Below are 25,877 nucleotides of genomic sequence, written 5' to 3'. Positions count from 1 at the left end.
GTGTGTAGTGAAGGATAAAGGAAATGGCTTGTAATTGTCATGGGAGGCACATCAATAGGAGCAGAGAGGAGTGACCCTTATGGACTGGAAAGGGATTCCAGTGCTGTTTCTTTTGCCCATATCTGTTGTAAAATCAGAGCCCCCTGACTCGGGGAATGATTGGCATCTGACTCCATTGATTCAGAATGCTGAACAATTGCTTTATTATACTAAATTAAAGATACATACTATACTACAAAGAATACTAAAGAAAACCTGTGACTGTCTCCAGACAGCCAGGACAGAGCTTTTTCCAATTGGCTGAGGAAACAAAACAATCCTCAGCAGAATCTAATTGCCAAATCACTTCAGGTAAACAATCTTCCTAACACATTCCACATGTGTAAAACAACAGGCACAGCAAGTAGAGATAAGAATTGTTTTTCTCTTCTTCTCTCTGTGCTTCTTTAGGAAAAAGCCCTGAGAGAGAGAATTACATCTCTCTGTTCAGAGAATGTGAATGCCACACATATTGACTGCATTAACAAGGTGAAAATTACATACATTCATCCCAAATTCCTGCTAGAAACCTATAAATTCATCCATGCTAGAAAATTCTAGCGAAACCAGATTTCTGAGTCACATGGTAGCAAGTGAAAATGGAGTGAGGTGAATGCAGGGCAGTTTATATTAGGACAATTTATTAAGTAACAGTGGAAACAGCATGCAACTGTGTAAAGCACTGGTGGATTTAAGATGTATATTTGTGTTGTATCTGTTATTCACAGAAAGCAACAAAATGGCCTTCAGGAGGAAAGAAGAGAAAAAAAATTCAATTAAATGGTTCTATGGGGTTTTTTAACCTTTACTGCAACAGTGTATTTTACCTGTTTTTAACTTCTGGAAATGGTAAACAACCTGAGATGAAACTTTTTCATAAAGCTGAACTGCAGGAGAGAATTCATGTCCCAACTGTTGTTTGACAATTGAAAATGAAATTTTTTTAAGGAAAAATGCCAGTCAACCTTCTCTGTACAGGATGCTGCTAAATTCCCCCGTGCTCATATGATAAAAGCAATGGCAGTTGTGTTTAATTGCAAAATACAAAAATGCAAAAGGTTGCCTCAGGAAGTAAGGCTGCTGCACATAAAGAGAAGGCCAAGGAAATACTGATTTAGACATCTCAAAATTAAAATATTTGCCACTTCCCACTTAGCCAGTTCCCAGCTGGCTTGAAGTGAGTCACATTCCTTCTGATCAAACCCTCCAAGCTAACGGTGTTACTCAGGATATCATCTTCCCCTCCTCCAAATAAAAACAATCAATTATTGAAAAGAGTGAGAAGTTATACAAAAAGAAACAGTGAAATGGCTAAGTGCCAAATAGGGAAAAAACTTGGTTTCATTTTGCTTTTTTGTTCCCATAAGACACATCAAAAGACACTCCCACCATAACGTACACCCCTAATAATGGCAATAATAGCAGCAATACATCTTATTGCATATACTACCTGTAAGCAGATGACATTCTTGGAGCTCCTCAATGATTTAAAAGCTCCTGTAAGATTAAAACAAGGGACAATTAAATGGAATTCTAGACAGAAATAAAATCAGTGTGCCATAAAGGAAAAAATTTTGACATGAAAAAAACCTCCAACACCTGTAATAATAGTGATACAAGATTCTGTCAGGTTTTGTAGCTGTTTGTGGATTTGCCACCCAAATCAGTGGTAATCATGCAACAAGGTACATGTCAGCTCTCATCCTGCTTTCCACTTGAACATATAAACAAATAGAAAATTGTTCCAGGTGTGGAGATGTGGCTGTCAGAGAGATGAATGATAATTTTCAATGCCTCATGCAATTACAACTCAGGGACTCCCTTAATTTCCACAGCCCTGGTTCTGCAGCCACTGCTGGGAGGAAAGGGGAAGTGAGGCAGCAGATTTGCACCTGATTTGTTCCAGCACTTGAAGATGAGGAGTTTCAGTCACCTCCCAGGCTGGGAACTGGGACTGTCCAAGTCAACTGCAGGGCCACTGAGATGCAAAGCAGCACCAAAATCCAGGTGGGTCCCTACTTGTTTCTTTCTAAGAGATGACACCACCCTGGGCAATTGCTGACCTCAGAAAACTTAGATATGCTGTTCTGGAGGCAGGGAGTCTGGACAATTGTTTTAAAGCCACGGTAAAGCAGGGCAGTCACCCTTACAGCATTGAAAGGCTCTACAGTTGGTCTTACAGCATTCATAAGAAACATAAAGCTCTTGTATTTTTAGCTTACAGGCAAATTATTATCTTCCTTGTGCTGGAAGTTGATAATTGCAGGCATGTTTTGGAATTATTTTTCTCTTTTTTTAAATGGGAGAAACTATTTTTTAAAGTATTTTCTCACATAGGTCATTACCATTCCCTTTCTCTCGAGCAGACAGGTTAACTGGTCTAAGGTGACTTGTTTGCAATTAGTGCAAATACTCATCCATGGTTAATTGCACTTTTAGAACCTCACATTAGTAATTGACTATGACATCTCTTCTAGGTCTTCCTACTAATTCTCAGGCTTTCATTAAAAAAATAAAACACTCATGCTTGGCTCACAATTGGAAAATGCTTGTAAAAGAACACTACAGGAATATCAGATGGAGAAATCAGTATCTACACAGTACTCATTTGTAGAAATCTGTGCTCTTTTGAAACTAAACAAAAAACCAAAAAGAAACCAAACCCAAAAAAAAGAAATCCCCCCCAAAAAAAACAACCAAAGAGAACCTCTCTGGGAGCTGGCTTGGTCCCTGTGGGTTGGAAATGTGTGTGTTTCCCTGGGTTCCAGCTGCTTATTTGGTGCAGGCTCCTGCAGGGAGAAGCAGGAGATGTTCTCTGGGTGCACTCCCAGTCTGGGCTCTGGTGGATCCGTGGGCTCAGGAGCAGCAGCATTCCTCACAGCTGTGCCTGGGACTGCAGCCCCTTGGATCTGCTGGAAAATTCAACCCCACAATTTACATTCAGGAGAACTTCCCATGCAGCTCAGCAGGTTTTCTCTTATTTGAGACCGGAGTAAAGGCCCAGCCTTGGGAGCACCAAAGAGGAAACTTGCTTACATTTCTTTTTCTTTTCCTTCTCCTTTCCCTGAAAGACAATTCATTTGAATTTTTCTTGACTCCAGCCACCAAAACCAAATCCAGCAGAAAGAAGACATACTAAGCAAAGTCCTAGAGAAAAGTTCTGGCAGATAGAAAGAGTGAAAAAAACACTAAAGCACCTGATGTTTTACCATATTTTTTATCTCCTTCTTATTAATTACTAGGAAGAGTTAAAATTGTCAACACATTGTGTTCCCCAAATTCCCTCACCCAATCATGATATTCCATCAAAAGCCACTGAATGTCAATGTGGACTAAGTCTGATTTTCTCCTCATCATGTAATGTCACCAAATCTTTCTGTCATTATCATATTGGTGATGAAATCATTTCACCGGGTGAGGAAAGCACATCTGAATTTTGAGGGTATCAAAGCTTCTTCCCTTATTTCTTTTCTTCATGGATCATTTATTTCCCATGGAAATCACAACTTCTTAACTATTGCATGGCAGGAGCAGCATCCAGAGCAGCAGCCTGTGTAGCAGGTCTCCAAAAATAGACTGCTGCCTGTTCTGAGAGAGGTACAATCTGTCAGTGAGTGCAGCTGATCTTCTTGGGACACTCCGAGCTTTGGTGGGTTGGGGATGCACTGAAGTAGGTACAAACCCAGCCAAGGTTATTTTTTGTGGCAATGGCAGAAGTTTTGGTGACAATGGCAGAACAGAGCTCAGGACAGGTGAAACACCTGTGTTAACCCAGGCTTTGGGAACCATTTTGAAGCCTATCCAGGGTCTGTTTGCTCTGCTGGAGTTTTGGGTCTGCTGTAGCTCTGAGAGCTGCAGGTGCTGCTCCCATCACAGAGCAGAACAGACTTTTCTGTTCTGTGCCATGCTCCACTTTAAGTGCCTCAGCAGTTCCATTTTACCATAATGAGATGGGTACCGTGCATCTATCTGATGTCAACTGATTGCAGAAAAAGCATTCAGTGGAAGTTTAATTAGCATGTAACTGATAAGTCCAATTACTCTCTAATGATTTGGAAATTACATGAGCTACGTATTCTGTGATTGTGGCCTCACATAAAACATGAAACTTGTGAGGAAATTTTAGCTACTTAATGAACACTTAAAAAACTTATTCTGCGTTTAATCAGATATCAATTAGTTGGAAAAGGGAAATCTTAAATTAACGTGTATTAGCAGTGTTAATTGGCAGCAGCCTTTGCATTGAGGCAAGCGCAGCCCATTTCCACCACGGTGTGTGACACAGCACAGAGTGTGCAGCCCATACAGTGCCTCTTATTGAGCCATAACTTTGTAAGAAACTCAATTATTCCCTCATGCTGGGGGTGGATCTGCTGCATAATTAATTCTGGCTTGTTTTAGAAAATGCCTACATAATTAGCAATGCATGAAATACATTATCCCTGGCATATTTTAAAAACCTTGGTAGTTCCTCTTTGAAACTGGCCCTTGCTCTTTAATTAACAGACAACCTATTGCAATATGAAAGTTGTGATGTTGCCATTTTGGCAGCATTGAAGTGATGTTCATTATGGTTGCCATGGAGCACACTTCATTTCATTTATGATCACATCTCCTTATTGATGGGAAGAATATCTTGGGGACAGCACCCACAATATTACTTCAGAACTGCTGGTTTATATTTAAATATGTGCTCTGGAAATCAGAGTAATATGTGCAGCAGGAGTATTTTTGCTGCATGCCTCTGGTGTTGAATGGTTATTTCCCAATGAATGTACAAGAACTTATCCTTCTGGTGCCAGAGGTTGGAATTTTGGGAAGGTGTGGGAGCCTGGCCTTAGCAGAGAAAAAAAGTTGTCTTAGAGAATTAAAGCTACAAAGGTTAGGTGCTTTCAGTGAACTGACATCTGAAGGAGTATGACTCTTTTCCCATTAAGCCCTGCAGGGATCCTAGATGGATTGATCATTCAAGTTAGATGCTTAATTGCCTAAATCTAGAGGTTGTTAATAATCACCAGCATCCTCAGAACTGTCCAAACAGAAGTATAAACTGGATTTAAGAGAGCCTAAAATACCTTTTCTTAAATAAGCTGGTAAAAACCACAAAAAACCAAAACCAAAACCAAAAACAAAAAAACACAGAAAAAAATCATGATTGTTGAACATTGTCATAGAAGTAATAAAAAAGTTTATTTCTTTTTTTTTAGCTTGAACTCTTGAAAATGATTTCATTTTGTTCTGCCTCCTAAAGTGATAAATGACTCCTACTCTTTCCAGTCCACCAAACACAATGAAAGTATAAAACTCTCCAAATATTGTGCATGTATCCATGGCAGGAGGAGGGAAGGGAAGGGTTACGGACCTGTGGTTTCTCTCTTTGCTCAAAGGCAAAGGTTTTTTTATTCTCTAGATATATTTGGGTACCAGATGGCAGATTGATTTCCAACTTGCCAGGCAGATTAACTGAAGTTAAGATCCCAAATCCGTCTGGGGGCCTGATGATCCTGCTTAGCAGAGATGACAATGATCTCACCCAAAGTCAGGCTTTTGGTACTTGAGAAAATGAAGTGGGCTTGGAAGTCCAAGTGTGAACTCAAATTTAAAGCTTTGCTCTGAGAAAGGGATGTTTGACTCTCCTGAAATAGAGGAGACAAAACAATGACCCCCACTGAAATATTTCACTTGGTTCTCTGTGACAAAAATTTTGTTCTGGATTCCAGGAATACCAAATCTCTCCCTCTTTGCCTTCCCTCTCTGAGCTTCCCAGAGAAGTGAATTTATCTTTTTTCCTCTGCTAATGTTGCCCTGAATTAATTTCTGACTGAGTGATCACAGCTGTTGAATAGTGCTGGACACTTGGAAGGTGTTGGGCTGACATTGGGTGAGATCAGATAATGGAGGTGTCTAGAAAGCAAAGTAATTCCAGCTAGCTTTTTGGCTGCCTTCAGCACAGCAGAATCACTCCATGAAGTCAGCTGGGGGTGCTGAGTGTGTTCAGAGGCATTTCTGTCCTGCTGGGTGGCACTGGCCTTAATGGAGCAAGGCTGTGGTCACAAAATGCTGCCTAAAGGTGGCTGTAATAACCACTTTGGCTGAAAATAATTCAGAGATGTGCACAGAACTGGCATAAATGAGGCCACTGGGAACATCAGGTTTACTCAGGAAGGGATCTTCTCATTGGTTTGATCTGATATTCCAGAAGAGATAACTCTGTTTTGTGAGTTTGGTTATTTTCATTTATGTGTTTTATTTCTCTGGTAAAATTTCTCAGGATGTTGAAATGGAATAGAAACCAATGGAAAAAAAAATCAGGCCAAAGTCAGTTTTTTTCCAAAGTGGAAATAAGTATAAGTGTTTTGTAAGTAATCTTTAGCTCAACACAGATTGACCAAAAAAAACAACCAACCAACAAGTACTGAAATGGATTTTTGCTGTGGGAACATCTTATGGAGTGCAGATTTGTGTGTATTTGTGCTCCAGCTCCAGACTCCTTGGTTCTGGTTGGACTACAAGGAACAGGACAGGGACTGAACAGCCTAAGGAGGCTTTAAAGCCTCTGTGTCCCTCCCCAAGCCTGACCCTGGTGTGGCACTTTGAGAGGCTGACAAAGGACCTTGCTGCACTTGCAGGGTGAGCTGTGAGCTGTCAGCCCAGCCTGCAGGGCTGGCTTTTCCTGACAAAGCCCTGTCCCCTCAAGGCAAGTGACAGGGTTCTGCAGAAGCCTGGGGAAAGCAGCATTTCTCCCCCTTGTCACAGAAACCAAGGCAAAGTGGTGAAAGATGTGAGTGCGGCTTTAATGAGTTGCAAACATGGCACAATGATTCAATGTGAGCCAGAAATTAGTCAGGCTGAGTAGCAAAATGACAATTTCTTTCAAAACCACCACAAAAGCATACTGTAATTTTGTATAATTACTGATCAGCTGCCACTGATTTATGCCTCTCATTTGCCATCAAAGGACCAAGTAGAATTTAGCCTGCTCACCAACTGGATGCCTTTCTTGCAGAGGATACCAAAGTGTTATGCCACTTGCACCTGGGCTTCAGGATCACAGAGGCTTCTGCCATGAGAAATTCTAACCTAAGAGCACCAATTTCTCCTGAAAAGGAAAATTTTTTCTCCAGTGGAGCATGGTTTGTCCTCTGCTAACACATTGACTCATTTTTCCCTGTTGCAAGGACAAGGAGTCAGATTAGTCCCACCCCAAACTGGCACTTTTCTGAGGAGTCTCAGCTGTACCCCAGGTTTTGTGGGCTCCTGTCACTAAAAATAGGTGAGATATCTTCACAGGTCGCCTAATGCATTGTGAACATAAATCTGTTCATTCCTGCCTGCTGTCACAGGCACTGACATTTTTAGCCAAACTTCCTGCTGCTTTTGTGACTGGTGGTTGAATCAGCACTACCTGGAGTGTGTTTTGGGTAATGGGGATGTGCTGCAAGGACCAGGATGGGGCTCCTGTCCAGCTGCTGATCAGTGCTGGCTCCTGCCCTGCCTGGGCTGAGCTGCTGCTGCAGCCTCCAGCTGGAGCAGGGCTGTGGTCAGTACAGGAAAGTCCATTCCCTGACCAAAATAAAACTTCTTCCTGGCATTGCTGTGGTCAAACGTGTCTGTCAAAGAGGATTTGGGTAATAGGTTCAGAGCCTGGCTTTCCAGTTGTTTTGTGGGGTAATTCAAATCAACATTGCTGTGTGACAAATAATAATTTCTGTCATCTGACACAACACTCTGTTGGGAAAATTCCCTGCTCTGAGGAGCATAAAATATGAAATGAGAACAGCAAAATCCTAGTTTTCCTTTCTGCTTGCTCCCTTGACAATGACAGGAGATCAAAACCTCAAAAGAGATGACAGTGTGAGTTTTGGCACACCACCTGTACTTCCAGGTGCCACTGGGCTGTGTGTCTGTGTGTGTACAGGCACTGGAGCTCTGTGTGGGCCACTATGTGTGAACAAAGTGCTTGCATGCTCTTTTTCTCCTTTCTGGCTGAGATAGTGGAGCTTTGAATTGATTCTTATGAGGGCAGAATTTAAATAAAGTGGAAAAGGCAGCAAGTCCCCAGTGCAGGCTATTGATTTATAGTTTCCCTTTTGAGCAGAAAGTGGTAGGTTACAGGGCAGAGAAGGGCTAAGAGAGAAGGCAAAAGGATAAAGAAGGGTTAGGAGAAAGGAGGTTGAAAAGAGCAGATATAGAAAAGGGAGAGACACTACAGACAATGGGGCTTGCAGGAAAAAGGCACCTCCAGGAATGTTTGGGAAATTGTGCAGGGTAACAAAAACAAGGGAATCATCAATCTAAGCAGAGGGTAGGCAAGGCAAACAAGAAATGGAGAAGAAGAAGAAGAAACTAAAAAAACAGAGGTGGATAACAGGAGCTGAGCCACTTCTCAGTGGTGAAATCTAATCCTTCTCTGCTTGCCTGGGTTGTTCTCCATAGAGGGCTGGGGTTCTTCAGCACCACTGCTGGAGGCTGCACTTATTTAGCAGCACTTGGGTGCTCTGGATTGCTCAGCTGGACCAGTCAGTTTTCCTGCTGAATATTCCTAATAAGTCTTTTCCAGGGTCTGGAAAGTTAAAACTGTAAAGGCAATTAAAGAAACAAGCTTGTTACAGTATAAACTAAATTGACTAATTAATAAAAAGGGCTGAAAGGTAAAAACAAGAGCTTAATGTATGTATTTAGACCTTGAGTCCAGGGTCTCATCTTTGGAAACACAGCACTTGTGGGATTCTTTTGGCCACAAGACAATGGAGGGCCAGAGTTAAGGCGGATGAACTTTCTCTCCAGGCGGATGGGAAGCTGGGGAGGCGGGCAATGATTCATCATTCCGAATTCCCAGAATAGATCTGCTAAATTTACAAATTCCATGTTACTTCTGATTCTCTTCTCCAGCCTTGACTGGCAGCAGCTGTTCCCTTTGTTCTACTTTACTCCCTGGCTTTGTGATTTTCCCATCAGAATGTACCTGTTTGTGTGCTGTGAGATCCTGAATTGGTTTGGTAGATGACAACAGGAAGGGGAATCAGTCTTGGCGTGGGGAAGGAAAGGAAAAGAATGTGTTTTTTTTCTTTTTCCATTTTCCACTGCCCATTTTCTGTAATTATTCTAGCAAAGATTGTTTGTAGGCATAATTCTGGAAAGGACAAAGTTTTGATGAATGCAGGATATTTGGACAAAGCAAACTTGCATCTCTTTGAGAAGCTTCTTTGAGACATCTTTGTCCTTTTGCAAACACAAAGCTACAGAGTTCTGTGACCTTGTTGGTCAATCAAGCAAAGCAAATTGAATTTGAAGTAATTAATACTTGTCACAATGTGCTTAGGAATATGATAACAACCAAGAACTATTTGCAACAAATTAGTTCAATTAATTAAACAGAAAAGATTAAAGTATTGAGATAATTTTTTCCTTTTGTCCAGGAAAAAATTAATAAATATATTAATAAATGTCAGTGACAGGTTTCTTTTAGCTGCTGCACTGCTGGTACCTTCATTGATTAGTTTTGACTCTTCAAGCAAGCAAAAAATGCATAAAATGTAGCATTATCACAGGATTTTTATTCTGGTTTGATCAGGAATTTTGAGAACAATCTCCTGTCTTGAACTTCTATGTTTTTTAAATGATGAGAATTAACTAGTGTCAGGTTATTGGAGATCTAGCAGCCAGAAAGATGAGAAGAACTGAGGCTGCCCAGCTTCTAGAGAAAGAGAATGCACAAAGACGAGTCCGAAAAAAAGCGTGGAGGAGGATGAACCCTTTTGTACATTTCATTGGGCTGGGACAAGTTTCCATGGAATAGAAGACATTGAGAAGTTCTAAAAAAAAGTATTATAACTGGAAGGTTAACTAAACCTTTAGGGAAACATCTGAAGTCCCCAGCCTTGGAATATTTTAAGAAGAATTGAAGCATAATTTTAAGTCTAATATGCTCCACCTTAAGACATCGGGAATAGGCACCATGACCTTCATCCACATTACTGCCATGTCTGTGATTCTGGTACAAGTTGTGTGAGAAAATGAGAATTTAATCACGGAGAATATTTGTTTTCTTTCATAAAATCTAAGGATTAAATGTTGTCTGAACATCCCCTACTTAAAATTGATATAAACAAAACAAGGGGGGTTTGGGAAGGAGGAAGAAGTGGCTGCACTGCTTTGTACCTATTTTGAATAAAGTTTTTCCTGTTTTAGGAGGTTACATGTTTTCTATCTGTAAGCCAGGTCTAGCATCTCAAAATCCCCTTGTGTTAATGCATCCCACCTGTAATAGCTGGAGACAGATTAGGAATGTTCATTCCTTCTCCAGGAGCTGCACTCTTGTGAGAACTGGAGCTCAGAGCCGTGAGGGTTTGGGGGTGAGATGCTCATGGTGGATTTCAGGCTGCTCCATCAGTGGCTTTGAAAGGTCCCTGCCAGGGCTGCCATGGCTCTCCTCTGGGCACTGGGGGCTTCTGATGTGCCCCTGGCTGGAAGCTAATTCCCCTCTGGGTCACCCTTCTCTTCTGACAGTGACAGGGACCTTGAGCCTCCTTGACCCTTACAGATATTTTAAGGAGCCTCACCCTCACCCAGGAGCCTCTTTTGTTGCTTATGATTCCTCAGAGGAGTTTGGAGGTGTCTCAGGAGCCATTCTTGGGCTGCAAGACAATGACACAAAGCTGGAAGTACCAGAATGTGCCCGAGACAAGTTGTGACACACCACATTATCACAACCAGCACTAACTCACAGACCATTATATGCATTTATCATACAGTACCGAAGTATGAAAGACTCAATTAAAGTTTATTTGATATAAAATTAACACTCCTTTCTTCCTCCTTACTGTGCTGATTACGTTAAAACAGAACAATGAGGCAGCTGCAGTGGAACAGTATCAGAGAAATTTCTGTCAGCATTTACTATAGGCAAAATTACCAGGCTGGGTTTTCTCAGCCAGCTCCTCCAGCCAACTGGCTGCACATGCTGCAAAGGCTTTTTCATACTATCATGGGCTGCAAAAAGAATGCATTGAAATTTTCCTCCTTTTTAAAAAAGTGAGGGAATGGTGCAAACACTGGAAAAATTTCCATTTTCAGCTCCTGCATTGTGCCTCTCCTCCACAGCTTCCCAGGGCTGGGGCTCAGTGAAGCCTCTCAGGGCTGGGCCAGCTTCAGGCACCTGCTCAGGGCCTGGGAAATCACCCTGGGTCTCTCTTAAAAAGTGCAGTTAAACACCTCTCACTTGACCTTTAATTGGATTTGAATGTTGTAATTTTCCAAAGGAAAAGGAAAATACTGTGTTTTACAATAAGTTGTATTTGTGGGATTTTAACATAGAGGGAAAACTGGATGGTAATGATCACCTGTGAAAAGTAGTCAATAAAAATCAATCACTTGGACTCTGTTGATTTGACTTCTTTTTTCCTTCTTTTTCTTTTTTTTTTTTTCTTTTTCCCCCCTTTTATTTATTTATTTATTTAGTTTTTAAACAGTGAAACCAAACTTCTCTAAACAAGGTTACTTTTACAGGGTCTTTAGTGGAATTTCTCCAGAAGATTTTTGAATCTACTCCTATTAAATTTTATACCCTTCTGTTCCATGAGAGTGAAAAGTAATATTTCAAAAGATAAGTCTATTGAAGCAGTCTTTTTTTTTTTTTATCATAAGGAAATTTTTTTAACACGTCCTTCAATTTATTTTTTCATCTATGATGGAGTTGGAATAAGAATAGTAATTTGACAATGTAAATTTGCATGGAAATATGCTGCCTAAAACCCCATTTATTATACCAGTTATAACTCAAGCAGATATGAAATGGCCCAAAGGTAAAGCAGAGTTGATGGCAGAATAAAAATGTGCATGCAACTTTTTATGAGCTGAAGTTTGTTGACTTTGTGGTTATTTTCATTTAATACATCTCCAGATGGATATTAACTTTTTTTTTTTTTTTTTTTGCTGGATGTTTCCTTCTGGTTCTCTAGCACTGAAATAAGAATAATGGGTGAGCTGATTAATATTTGGTTTAATTTCAGCCTTGGTATTCCGTGCTGAATTAGAACTTTATGTTTGTTTCTTTTTTGTTTTTTAAGGGTGATTTGATTTTTCTATTTCCCAGTGACTCAGAAGGGATATTCCTACCCCAAAAGCAGTCACAAATCGTAGCTAGCTACTGTAATTTTTCTCCTTTTGCAACAGTGGACATGTACTGCTTTCCTTACGTTCAGATTCATTAAACATGATGTCAAAAAACAGAGTTCTCTTCCAGTTCTGGTCTGGGGATTTTTATTTTCTACTTTCCATCTGTATTGTTTACTGACTTACAGCTGAGAAAATTAATTCACTATGAATTTTATGAAAAAAGTGAAGTGTTTTAGGGTTGAATAGCAGAGAACAGGAAGGGTTCACAGATATCCAAGCCTGCTCCCACCCTGCTAAAATGCCCTGAAAGGTGCCTGGGTTCTTGTGAGCTTCTGCTTCCTGGGCAAGGATGAGATTTCCTGGAGTGGAGACAGGAGGAATCTTAAGGGGGGAAAAAAAAGAGAAAACAGGATGAGATTTTATGGTTTTTTTCCACTTATGATGTAGTATCTTTTCTCTCTGATGACACAGCCAGCTCTGCAGGCTGAAGCCAGCTTAATGTTGATTTTATGCATCTTGCAGCTGCCAGTCAAGGCAGATATTGCATGTTTCAGCAAAGTCTTGGTATCCTTCTGAAGAGCCACCAGGCTATAAAATCCAACTTTGAAGCTGCAAATGAAGCTGAAATATCATATATTACAAGGTTTAATTGGGCAATAATTACATATCTGATCTCTTACTCTCTGCTAATGACAAATTAAAAAAGAGCAAAAAAGAAGGCAAAATTGCTCATGTTTCTATACTGGAGACAATAATGACCATCACAAGGGCTCTTATAATCATCACAGACTCGTGGTATTTTTCAGCTGAAATAGTTTACTGGTTTTTATCACTGACTAGTGATGTCTGCTGCTTTAGAAATTAGCTCTGTAATTTTAAATATCTTTTTCTCTCATGTATTATGAACATATAAATAGGATAATATTTTTCTCTCGTTGCTTTTGTTTGGTTTTCTTACTCCTTCCATATTGATTTGTCTCAGTGCTCTGTTAAATTGATTACATTTGCTTGTGTAGAAATGAGACTTCTGGAATTCTACATTATATTCACCACTCAAGAAGCAAATGACAACAAAGAAACTAGTTTCTTTTAGAAATTAAACAAAAGCCTCATTCAGATGAGAGTTAATTTAATGAAAGTATTTAATCTTCCCCTCCTCCCTATCCTGAAGCAAGAAGTTATGGCACTTTTTTATTTTGAGATCTCCTTGCCATGTTTATTCTGAGCCATTCTCAGTGTACTGGCAGAAATGAATTTTTATTCTGTTAGGTCTGCTGAGATTATCCTGCTCTCTAACAAGCAGCTTTAGATCTTCTTCTGGTTTGAGTACTGTCAACAGTCAGAACTAAAGGTCTTCTTGTAGCTTATTCACCTAAATTTAGTACTCCTTGTCACATGAATTTCCATTCCTTCTTGCAGGACCAGAAAAAAACCCACAGAATCATTTTGGCTGTAAAAGACCTCTAAGGTCACTGAGTCCACCTGAAATGAAGTGGAAGATGGCAATTGCTTCTGCAGCAAGTTCACATTCTGCCAGGTTTCACAGAATCCCAGAAAGGTTAATCTTGGAAAGGACCCCAGAGATCACCTCTTTCCCCCTCCCTGCCATGGGCAGGGACACCTTCTGCTGTCTCAGGTTGCTCCAAGCTCCATCCAACCCAGTTCTGGACATTTCCAGGGATGGGGCAGCCACAGCTTCTCTGGGCACCCTGTGCCTGAGCCTCACCACCCTCACAGGGAAGAATTTCTTCCTAATATCTAATCTAAACCTGTCCTCCTTCATCTTAAACCCAATCCCTTTTGTCTCATCACTGCATGCCCTTGTAAAAAGTCCCTCTCCAGCCTTGTTTTAGCCCCTCTTTAGGTGCTCTTAGCTCTATGATGTCCCTGTTTGCTCCAGAGGATTTCACCCATCCCATCCCATCCCATCCCATCCCATCCCATCCCATCCCATCCCATCCCATCCCATCCCATCCCATCCCATCCCATCCCATCCCATCCCATCCCATCCCATCCCATCCCATCCCAAGCAGATTTCAGTGCAGCCCCACTCTTAGCAAACAAACCCCTTCCTGCCAGCTTGGCACTGTGGTTTGGCAGGTCATGCTCAGCAGAACTCCAGCTGGGGAGCTCTGCCTGTGCCTATGGCAGTCTGGAAAGCTGTCCCCCAAGGGAGTGGTGGCAGTCAGCCTGGCACCCTGCCCTCAGCTGCAGAGCCCCGTGGGGGGGGGGGCAAGTGCTCTGTGCTGGGGTGGGAGAACCTCTGAGCAGGAACAACCTCTCCTGGGCACACAGGAGAGAGAGAGAGTTTGGTGTTGCTGGTGCCTGATGTCAGCCTGGTGCCTCTTTAGAGACAAACAGGCCCATCTTCAATTCTCTTGGGAGCTGTAGCATTTTGCATACAAGCTGATGCCTAATTTTAAAGACAAGAGGCAAGGCAGCTGCAGCCCAGCTGTGTGGAAATCTTTTAGCAGTATGAGGACTGGAATGTGAATTTTTATTTTTTTTTAATCCTACAGCCTAGAATGTCTGCTGGAAAGGTCCCCTTATGGCTTTTCTGCTTTTATTTTGTGTCTGGGGCAGCTACAATAGCAGAGAACAGAGGAAGGCTGTGCTTTGTGGAGGTGTCACTCTCAGATCCAGAAAAGCTGCTTCCCCTGCAGGTGTAACCATGCAAATGGGCACAGCAGCCCTGACTTTGAGCTTCTCTCGTTATCAATCTTCATCTCTACATACCTGTGACAGTGAACATTAAACTTGACCTCAGTTTCTGAGATCCAGGAGAGCTAGGCATGTTTATTTCCCAATGCTTGATCCCCCACCTGGATCCTGCCAGCAGGTTTGGTTCCTCTGCTGCTCCAGGACCTGTACTCAGCCAGGGTGCTGACAAATCTGGAGCATGATAAGCATCTTTAAAAAGAGAAACATCTTTGTAGCTCTGCATTGCAGTTCCATTTAGCTTTCAAATTGCTGCTGTGTAAAAAAAAAAAATCAGGTATAAAATGTTTCATGGAAAAGTTCTGCAGCTTCATGTCATATGCTGTGATTCCCCCCCCATTATAACCATATAATGTCCTTCAGACACTGTGAGAGGGAGTGGGGAGAGGTGAGAGTGAGAGAGAAGAACAAAAACTGGCTCCCAGTGTTAGCTGTGTGTTTAGAGACCCGAAGTTTGAAGTGGAAACTAAATCATCCCTCAATGTAAAATGTATCTTATAGTGGAATTAAGAAGTTCCACAAAAGAAAAATGACCACAAGTCAGGCTATTCTTTCTCTTTCTCCCACTTCCTGCCATGTTTTTATAGCTCTTATTGAACAAAACCTGTGTCACAATGGATTAATCTCTGGAATGATTCTCCCGTGAGTAGGAAAATGTCTCAGGCCCTGTGTGAGTGTGTGAACAAGGTGTTACAACAACCTGCAGTAACAGGGGCTGCTTTGAAAGGACTTTGCCCCTAGCAAGGAATCACTGAAAGGAGCAAGAAATGAGAGACAACTCCTGTGTGGTGGGGTGTGCTCAGTCAGAGGGCTCAGACACCCCTGTGCTGTGGGACAGAGGTCAGGGTGCTAAGGGAGAGAAGATGCACCAACACCATCCTGGCAAAGGGGGCTTGGCTGGCACATCCTCCCCCCTCAGCCTGGAGGGCTGGGATGCAGTGACTGCTGCAGACATGGAGCTGCAAGGGCAGGAGCTGCATGGAGACAGATGGAAATGTCTTGCAAAGTGATTTGCTTGTGTCAGAGATGGATAACACATGGTTGGTTGGGCAGAGGTCATCAGTCAATTCTTGTTGAATTTCCAACAGCTGGACTGTGTTTCAACCAGGGATGGGATCCAGAAGTGGTTTTTAACACCCTGGAATATCTTAACCCTTTCCCTCTGTTGTATTGCTTAGATTCATCTGCAGGGGCCTGGGGGAAACACCACAGACCTTGTCACTAACTCTCAGCTGCTGGAGGCTGGGAGTCATTAATTACTGGAATACTCACTTTGCAGTACCTGTGACTCCCACCACAGGCTGCTTCAGATAATAAATAAAAGCCTGAAAATACCTGGTTAAAGAAAATATTAATTAGTCTGTAGGGAGAGTTTTTGTAATCCTCAGTCCTTAGGAACAAATCATTCCAGTTGGAGCATTAAAGAAATTGAGGCAATCTCTTTGTGTCAAGCAATAAAATTACTTTGTCTAGTGCTTCAGTATCTTTTAAAATCTGTATTAACATACATAAACAAATCACCAGGGGATTTTTTTTCAGTGTAATACTAGTGACAAGAGAGTCCAGAAAGAGTGTGCTCTCAATCCATTACTAAGATGTAAATCCTTAATGATCCCATATATGTCAAGCCTGTATATTACTGAGACAGCTATAATAGTTCTGATGTTCCAATGAAAACATGCTCTGAAGAGAAGTCACTGCACTCTTCACTGCATACTTAATCAGATTTTCAGTCAATGCATTGTGAACAAGATTTTAAAACTCCCAAAACTACAGTTTATGGCAAATTATAATGTTTGACAGAGTGAAAACACACTCCTCTTCAAGTCACTGTCTTCAGCTGAACTACACCTTCAGAATATCTTTAGGAAGCAGAGAAAATTCATAAATGCTGTTTTGTACATGAGGAAAAGTGGCTGCAGAGAGCGTTAATGATGTTCTGCAGGTTGTGGCAGATTTCCTCCTGTTTGCCCCCCTCTGTGGTTGTAGGCATGGTCTCATAATCAATCTACACCACCTTTTCCCTCCTGCAGCTTGGTGATAGTGGGAGTGCTGTCTTCAGAGAGGACCCGAGTTAGGCTGAGCCTCAGCCTCACTCTTTGTGCCTCCTGCAAGAGGGAGAAGGTTGTTGGAATAGCTTTAGACTGAATCAGCCCAGTGTAGCATTCACAAAAGGAGGGTCCACTTAACAGAGACAAACAGACCATTTTAACAGAGACAAAAGAGGATTAAGCATGGTTACTTCTCAGCTTTGTGTCTGCATTTTCTTGCCTGTCTCTCTTCTTTGGTCTCATGGTAGCTGTATGTTTTGCACCCCTATGAGAAGTCAATATCCCAGAAAATCATCCTCAACCGTTTCTTGTCTCTTGGATGTTTGTAAAAGAGGTCCCTCAGCTCCATCATGTGAAAGATTTCAATAGTTTCATCGGGGAAGAAAAAATTATAAACACAGCAAACTGAATTTTATATTCTCAAACCTTAAGCAGTTTCACTGGGCTGTGCATCCTCCTCATTTCCCTTCTCTCTCCAAAATAACTCTCCATTGATATTGGCACTTTCTGGTTAATCTTCCCTCTCATCTTACATGAGCTTAAATATCTCTCTTCAAGAAACATTGCCTCCTGCATCCCTCCATCTGATTTCCTCTTGGAAATCAGCCAGCCTCAAATTAATCTTCTGGATAGAAAGCTGTCCCTTCCTGCCTGGTGTGATGGGTGACTCATGTCTGTGCTGCTGCCTGCACCCCAAATATGGCAGCCTGAGTCACTGTCCTCCACCACATCCCTCTCTCATCCTGCTTCCCTGCCCCAGTCAGAAATTCCCAGCCGATGTGTGCATGAGCTGCCAGAGCTGTCAGACAGCCCCAGGGCACTGCTGTGACCTGCAGGCTCCCTGTGACACCTGGGTGCTCCCTGTCAGCTCCCCTGCTCCCCTGCTTAGCTAAGGGACAGCACTGCTGCCCTCCACATCATCTCCAGCCTTGGTTTGCTGCTGGAAGTCAAAGACCAAGTCCCATTTCAGAGTTTGGTTCTTCAGGCACTTCTAGACATTATCACTATTTTGTAGTGAAATAAAATATCTCAAATATATGCCAATATTGGGCCTTGGCCCATACCTTTTGTTTATATTTTTGATCAGCCCCAATTCTTGATTTGGCAACATATCAAAACGTTCAGATGGATCAAAATAGATCATCATTTCCCAATAAAATATGATTCTTTGCCAATAGTTACCCTGCCTGTCACAGCTGCTATTCACAGGGCTTGAATTATACATGTGCAAGCTGGAAGTGCTGTGAGGGCTCAGCCATCCGGAACAGTGTTCATGAAAATCACTCCCCAACCCCATCCTACCTGCTGGTCCAAAGGAGTCCCCTGTGGATGTGGTGGGAAGACTTTTGTCCTTCAGCCAAGCTGTGTTGGCCTCATACAGAACTCAGCCAGTGAAAGCTGCCTCTGTCAGAGTGTCAGAGAGCTGCTCCCCACCAGCTCATGGGCACCCCACACTCAGAGGAGTTGTCTGATGTTCAAATACTAAAATATGTGCATGTTAGAGGGACTGTTGGTCTTCAACAAGCAGAAAACATCTCATTTAGTCAGATAAATTATTCATTGGAAATAATTTGTTCAGCTCCAGTACCCAGCAACAAAAGGGTTTATTTTCCTTCCTGCCATATAATGAGGAATCTTCTGTCAACATAAGGGGGGATGTCCAGAACAATCACAGTAATATTGGGGTTTTTGCTTACCTACATGTTCTTTAGAAATGGATGCAATGCAAAACTCTACATGTATTGGTGTTAGATTCCAGCACAGGGAGCTGTGCCAGCAAATCTCTCCTGGGCATGTACAGTGGTGCACATTCCAGTGAGATTGTATTTCACAGCTCAGTGGCTACTAAAAATTACATTTTTTGGTTGTAATATTTTGGTGTAAGTGACACATTTAGCTGTGTTATGAAGTCCCTTCTCATTCCCCTGATTAAAAACAAAATAGTGTATAAAGTGGGTGAGACTGAAGCTCCAACTGGTCAAGTCCAAGTGTCCAGCAGCAAGGAAGCCTGGTCAGAAAAGAATGGAAGAGTGAGGCAAGCACAGAACTGTGCTTCCCTCAGTTCCAGAAATTTATATCTTGGGGTCATAATGAGTTTATGTTTAAAAATCTCTGGATTTTTCTTATAGGAGTTGGTAAAATGTGTGTGAGTGTGTGAATTGATCTGTGGCTTTGGTCAATTCCTCCCTTTTCTCATTTTTCAGTTTTACAAATGTCTCCTACTCTTGCCAAAAGCCAGAGTTAGATTTTTTATTTATCCACTCTAACATGTCACCACTCTGAATTTCCCTTCCTCTCCCAGTGTGCTTGCAGATTTCCCAAAAAATGTAATATTTAGCTCCATGCTGTCCCGACTCTTTCAGATATTTGAAAAGAACCTGTGATTTACAAGAGAATATGTAACAAATTTCAAGGCCCAATAACTTACCTTTATTGGTTTTATTTCTCTTTGTGTCTGCTTATCTCAGTGGCCCTCCAGATAGAAAAGCACTTTGTCTTGTGAATCAATTATTAAACCTTTGATAAATATTTTGCACTCTATATTCATCTGCTGCCATTACCTTCTCCCTCTTCTTGTTCTTCCTCTTTTCCTAGTAATTTCAGCATCACTATTCTTCTGGCAGTCCCATCCCTGAGGTAGGAATGACTTCAGAAGCTTCCTGGATGACTTCAGAGGAGAAGTTGATAAATAATACTGCATTTAGGCTGTGTAAACTGAGCTGACCTTTGGTCTGTTCCTTCTTTGCTGCCTTCCAACTAAACAAGCAGAGAAGAAAAGACTGTATGCTCAGCCACCTCAGGCTATCCCCTACTGAAAGCTTTGCTCCGAAGGTTACTCGGAAGGGGAGAGAAGCAAATCCATATCTGTAAATAAACAGCTGGCAAATCAAAAAGATAAACATCAGAGGATGTTCATCAAGGGTGAGCAGCAAAGCAGTCAGCAAGACAGATAGATAACTTCTTACCCACTAAAAAAATCCCCATGGTACCCATATATATTTTGTCTGTGGCAAAAGGAATAATGAACAAACACTGGGCATTCAAGAGCAAAGTGCTCCAGAGTTCAGTTCAACCTGTGGGTGAGTTTCACTAAGAGCTGGCAGCAGAGTTTTCCAGGATTCAGTGTATCCAGATACCCAACTTTTGATTTTTCCACTTGGTTTGGGAGTCTCAGCAAACTGGAAAAAAACACATTGACCATCCCAAGTCACCTGATTGTTGAGAATGAAGAAACAAATAAGGATGGAGTAGCTCTTTTTGGTGATGTCATTAAGGAACATACCCATAATTCTGGTATGTTAGGACCAGATACTAAAAATAGTGGGTCAAGAGGTGCAGTTAGTGGTCCATAGGTTAACCAGGTAGGTTCATGTGTAAAGAACATTCAAAAACTGCTCATGCAGTTGGTATTTTCATTGTACTGGTTGGTACTTTCATTGACTCTTCACGGCCCAATGTTTTACCAGTTCAGATGAGATATGAATTCAGAGATGATTTTAATCTGGTTCTTAACTGCTGCTGAAAAGGAAAAAATAATATCTACTTCCTATTCATTTACACCCTCCTTCCCTGCCACTAACTTTGAGCTAGGCTAAAGGTTTCCCCAACATTTTAATCTACATAAAATCCTAATACTTACTGAAATCAGCCTTTCTGCAAAGATTTTTGCATTTCCTGTGTGCTCAGTGATGTCACCCCTGTGACAGCTTTGCTTTATTTTTATAAAGCAGTTGAGATTTATGGTGCATGTCACTCCTTTTTATGAGCTTATTTTATGATGTGGCTGATCTTCTGGCAAACAAAGCTTTGGCTCATATTTCCAGGGTTTTGGTTCTTTTCCTCATTCTGTATTCAAGAAAAACAGAGGAAATGGGGCAGTTTGGAAACTAACTTTTTAAGAGTTAATATTTTTTAAAGCTCTAAAATATAGAATTCCCCCAAATCATCTTGGGGCAGCCAACTTTTCATTATGTTACAATTCATGTATCAGCTGACACCCACTCAGCTGTTGTCAAGTGCCTTCACTGAAGTGCTGTCCAGGCATTTGCATTCTAAAAGGAGAAGAAATCATAAGAATAAACAAACAAAAAACCCCCCAAACCAACAAAATTTACTCTCTGAACTGTTTTAACCACTTCTGTGGGAAGTGATATCTGAGAAACAGGGTCACAAACTGTTTCCCCATGGGAATGGCAAGACACAAAATCCTTTTGAAAGTGGGAAGAATAGAAGGTTGGGACTTGGATTGCAAAAATACTTTGTGTTCCCAGGCGGGTCTGGTAAATGTAATGGTAATTTCTGGTACTTCAAGACTTCAAAAATGTAAATTTATTACTCAAAAATTTACATTGAAACGTTGCAAAATAGCAAAACCTTTACTGTGCCAAAGTGCCAGAGAGGCTGTTTTCTTCCTTTAAGCCACATTTTTTACCATGAGTAGCTGCTAGTTTATATTTTAATGCTGCAGAGGACATAAAATGAGGAAATCTTTGCCCTAAAGTATTGAACAAAAAATGGATATGAGAAAGGAACTCAGAAGGGCAAGCGTGTGAGCTCTACTTTATAGACAGGAAATGGAGTGCAAAGGATGAGTGGTTTTGTTAAGCCTTTCCAGAGAAAAATGCTGATGCCAACTTTGTGTCAAAGTAACAGAGTCTCTATCAGCAGAGACAGCAAGGGAAAGATGAGGATATTGGATTCTGCAGGAGTGTAACCAAAGCTACTTTGAAATAAAGAGGAGCCTTTGGATTGGCTCAGAAGAATCTGGTTTTATTTGTAGTGATTTAGTCAGTGACTGGGGCTGAGGATTTTACCTTTCACAGGCTTCTGTCTTATTTTGATATGTTTATATCCATCTTGCCTTTCAGCATCCTTACCTGTGGAGCAGCAAAGAGAATTTCTTCTTTATGAATCTGTGTGCACAGAGCATCTCAGGACTAGTGCAGTATCCATATGAATGATAGCAACAAATTACATGTTCAAAAATCATACAGTTGATCTGTAGTGCACCTTGAAGCTCAATCTTTTCCACCCCAATTTTCCCCAGATGTCTATCCCAGTGTTCTGCTGTGCAAACAGCTTTGCTGGAGCTGTCACTGCCTTTTCAAGTCATTCTCTGCATGTGGCAGTGGCAGGGGTGAATTGTATTTGAATTTCACTTCCTCATGTGGCTTTTGCAACTCTGAGTTCAGACCTTGCCCAGATGGTCCCTCTGTGTCAGAATCCATCAAGCACTTTATTTTCTATCACTCATGAACAGGATCTGGGGACTTGGGCACATGGTACTGTCAGAATAAAAGCAAATGCCAAACACAGAAATATGTTTCTTTCCTTTCTTTCCCTTTCCCTTTCCCTTTCCCTTTCCCTTTCCCTTTCCCTTTCCCTTTCCCTTTCCCTTTCCCTTTCCCTTTCCCTTTCCCTTTCCCTTTCCCTTTCCCTTTCCCTTTCCCTTTCCCTTTCTCATGGCTGCAGGTATTGGTCTCACAGAGGGGTCATGTGGGTGGTTTAGAAGTGACTGTATATTCAAAACTTTTCTTTCAAATAGCTGGAATCCAGTGAAAGCCCCCATTTGTATTCAGGGCATTTCAGCACTGAGCAGCATGAAGGGAAGGGATCAATAATCACATTGCATGACTACACAATTTCTTGCTGTGCCAGGCTAACTTAAACTAACTCACTGTAATGTTGAATCCAGCCCTCCCTGATTTTCTCTTCAAGTAGAGTATCCCACCTTCTTCCCTCTCACTTAGCTGCCCTCTAGGGATATTTCCCAGCTCAGCTCAGTGATAATCTTGTTTTACTTCACTGCTCATTCCGTATCTTTCTCCTCCATGATGGATTATTTAGGAATTACTACTGGAGGGCCTCATGTTCACAGTTATCTTTGTTTAGCCTTAATTTCAATGATGCTCTCATTCATCCTGGCCCTACAAACTTGCTCCACTCCTTCAGTAACAGGTGTGTGGCAGCTGGAAGGAAAACCCTGATTAAAGAGCAAATGTGTATCAGGAGGGAAGAGATGGTAGGAGATATGTGGTGATGTGCTGTGAGCAGACAATATGGCCAAACTAGGCATTGGCTCCCAAAGGAAAACTGAAAATGGCAGCTGGGAGTGGCTTTTGATTTTCTCTGGTCTTCAGTGTTTTCACAACTTCAGTAATTCTTCACCCAGACTTATCATCATCACCTAAGGTCCTACTTCTATTCTGCTCAGCCTGTTACTTATACCCCGGCTTTACCAGCACTCCAAATCTCCAAAGACAAATCTCCAAAGTTGTCTGAAAGTATTTAAAGTGTGTTTCGGGTACTTCTGTTGATTTTTAAGATCAATTCAATTTTCCCCCTACCTCAGAAGAGGTACTGATACCTCTTCCAGCAGCAAAGTAATAGCCATTGGTGTCTCCTACTCAGTAAAGCTCCAAGATTGGAAAATATGGAGGCAGGCCTGTAGCCAAAACTCAGAGTGGCAGAAAGGGAATATTCTGTAGGATGGTGGAGGGAGAGAGAAAAGCTGAATGTGAGGTTGGTGCCAAAATCTGGTGAATGCAGCAAATGCAGCAAATGGCCAAAGCCAAGTGTCCTTCTGTGTGACCACACAAGCCAGGCCAGGGAGAGAGGGATGTGCTGATGTTTGACTCACTGCTGGTTTTGTGTCATGAGGAATCTGGCAGTGACACAGTTTCTGCTGTGTATCACAAAACTCCTGCAGTAAAAAAAGCACGTTAAAAAATTATGGAGGCAAAAAATATTGGCACAAGTATTTCAGGTTGTCAGCCTCTGTAATAAAATCTCGCTTTAGGTAAAGTATCATATCCCTCTAGACTGCCCTTACTTAGACCTTATTTCTGATCAAGTCTTATTTTCCACTGTTTCCAGTTGCACAGACATAAACCAAAAAGCTTTAAATAATGCCACATGAATAGAAAAGTTCTGGTTTTGCACCATATAATGTTTAAATGTCTCTTGCTTTGTGTCCATGTGAATTCTTAAGTCAGGCTTAGGCCAAAAGGTACCACAGAGTGTTTGTTAAGAATTGGGGGAAGGTCTTTTTAGATCCAGGCTTATGTTAGAGTTGGAATCTCAAGAGTTTGCGGTACTGGAAATGTTGTCTGTCAGAGTTTGTAGAATCTTGAACAATTTGGAGGCTTGAGCCACCTTACTCCCATGGGCAGCACCACTAGATGAGGGCATCTGTAACTCTTTCACTGTGTTCTCAGAAATAACCATCATGTGGTGCAGGGTTTCCAATCTTTTTCTAAAAACAGGCTATCTAGGGAAGTGGGAATAATCTGGGACATGATTTGAAAATTTCTAAAACCCTGAGAGAAACCATCACCCCTTCCTGTGGAACAAAGATCCTCCATCATTTTCAGCACAGACCAAACTCTGCAAGAGTACCAAAGAAAGAAAACTGAGTGTTTTCTTCCTACACTGTTTGTTTTCCCTCTCACTTGCTGGTTTTAAGTGCAGGAACCAAAATGCTGGTGTGGGAGAAGAGCTGTTGCAATGCAGTTTGAAGGTTAAACATCAAGGTATCTTTGAAATGACAGAAGCGGTGGCGGAATATTCTCCTGAGATTTGTGAGCTCGTTTTTCTCTTCTAGCACAAAAGAATCCACACCCAGACTTCCCTTGGCTTATTCTCCAACTCAGCACTGATCCTTTTGGGATCATGCCTTGTTTTTCAGCAATCTTCAAATTTGACATTGAATCTTAATCCACAAGGGGCAAAAATCTTGGATGCTACAGGTGTTTTTAACATGGATAATAAATAGCCAGAATTCCACACTGTTTTTTTCATCACCCACTTGAACATCCAAGGGCAGAGAACTGAATATTGCAAGTAATTACCAGTGTGTTCTACAGTGAAATTTCCATCAGTTAAAATAAGGCTTTTATCTATTTTTTTGGTAGTGAAATGGGAAATTCGCTTGCTCTAAGCAAACTGAACATATGTTTATCCCATGTGAGAATCTGCTATTAGCGCCCACAAGGCTCTAGTTTACACAACATCTATTTTCTTTTTCAGTGGGTAATGAAAGAAGTGTCAGAGACACCCAGACTCTTCTCTAGTCTCACAGACAGTTATTTCAAGAACCTGGGAGCAAAGGTCATCCATTCCTCTTGACAGATTCACAATGCTGTACAGAAAAAATAATCAAACTTTTACATATTTATTTTAAAATTGGTGTTAAATCCCCTTCAAAAAGCCAAAAATAATGCAGAAGGGAAGAGTTTACTTAATTTTTTTTGTTCTGTTTATTGAATGTCACATTATAAGAAGAGGGAAGTCTTCTGTTGAATTTTGCAGCAAGGTTTTGGCCAACATTGTTAATTGCTGCTTTTAATAAAACAAATTGCCTTGGGCTGGAGCTGAATCTCATAAGCCACATGAGTGAAGATTAACTTTTTGTCCTTCCTCTTTTATGAAGCTGTCAGAGAAGTGTCACTTTTGTTTTTTAATGTTTTTTTCCCCCTTAAAGTGTTGCACACATCCCTGCTCAGCGTCCTTCAGAGCTGCTTCCCGACTCCATTTCCCTGTTCCAGTGCAAGGGGCGAGGACATTCTGTCTGCATGTGAAGCAAATTGCTCTCAAGATTCACACCCCAAGTACAGAATCCTTTGTCATTTTCAAACCGGAGACAGCAGTGTTTGATGAGCTGATATTAGGAACTGCTAACAGCTCAACAGGCTGATGCCACTGTAGTACAGCCTGTGAAATCTTCTCACATGCCAGCATTTGCTTTTTTAAAGGTCCTTCCTACACAGTGGCACAGACTCCTTCAGGCTTTTCACTCAGTGATCTGTTGTAAGCTAATAGGAACAAAACAAGGATGGGAAGTTGTGCGGCAGAGGTGCAGAGAGGCTCATAGAAGGGTAGCTGATAGTGGGGTTGCAACCACTGTTGCTTACAGGGACACTTCCCCAGAGTGATCAGATTTGGATCATTGAA

Source organism: Haemorhous mexicanus, chromosome 15, assembly GCF_027477595.1.
Source record: "Haemorhous mexicanus isolate bHaeMex1 chromosome 15, bHaeMex1.pri, whole genome shotgun sequence".
In the NCBI taxonomy this organism is placed as follows: domain Eukaryota; kingdom Metazoa; phylum Chordata; class Aves; order Passeriformes; family Fringillidae; genus Haemorhous; species Haemorhous mexicanus.
Note: the sequence above shows the minus strand (reverse complement) of the source record.